Raw genomic sequence first — 881 nt, forward strand, 5'->3', positions numbered from 1 at the left:
GAGGCTGTATTACTTTGCGGTCCCACCAGCAGTGTACAAGTGTTCCGTTCTCTCTACATCCTTGCCAGAATCTGCAGCTTTGGGACTTCGTGATGTGGACTGTTCTCAGTGGGGTTAGATGATATCTCAGACACTTTTAATTGGATTAGTACTATTTTCTCAAAGGAAAACTTTGTGTCCAGGGAAGAACCTGTTTGGATTGTGCTCTAGGAGGGTGAGCAGAACCACCATTTTTCTCTTTGTTTCTTTGCTCATTCATTGGCTCATTCATTTTGCATGAACATACATTGAGTGTGAGCCATGTGAGTTACAGCGCATGCTAGGGAAAGGTAAGAGGCAGGAGACACGTCTGTGGGAGAGACAGATACCATTAGGTGACTAAATATAGTGCCTTAAGTACTCGTGAGGCGGAAGTACTGGGTGCTGTGGGAAATTTGGGGGTGTGTGTTGCTGCTGGGTGCCAGTGGGAAAGGCTATGGGGGGAGGTATTGTAGGTAAAAGCTTACCAGACAGAAGAGAGCACAAGCTTTGTTCTTCTCACTTGTTCCTGGTTCTCTGAGGACACCTTATCATCAACCGATTGATATGCTGTAGTTTGCATGGAAGAGATGATTAGTAATGTTTATACGTTCTTCACATTTTATCCAGGAGGCTAAAAGAGAGCAGATGTATTTATCCAATATTTATAGGACATCCAAAATTTTTAGGAGTATTTAATAAAGTCAAGAAAGTTTCTGAAAGATTTTTCTTAAAATTTTTTTAATCATGACTGGACTTAAACATTTAAGGATTAGGCTGGATGTGATGTCTCATGCCTGTATTACCAGCACTATGGGAATGCTGAGTGAGATGGGAGAATCTCTTGAGGACGGGAGTTTGGG

Source organism: Otolemur garnettii, unplaced genomic scaffold (assembly GCF_000181295.1).
Source record: "Otolemur garnettii isolate 467f Iridium unplaced genomic scaffold, OtoGar3 scaffold00036, whole genome shotgun sequence".
Lineage (NCBI taxonomy): Eukaryota > Metazoa > Chordata > Mammalia > Primates > Galagidae > Otolemur > Otolemur garnettii.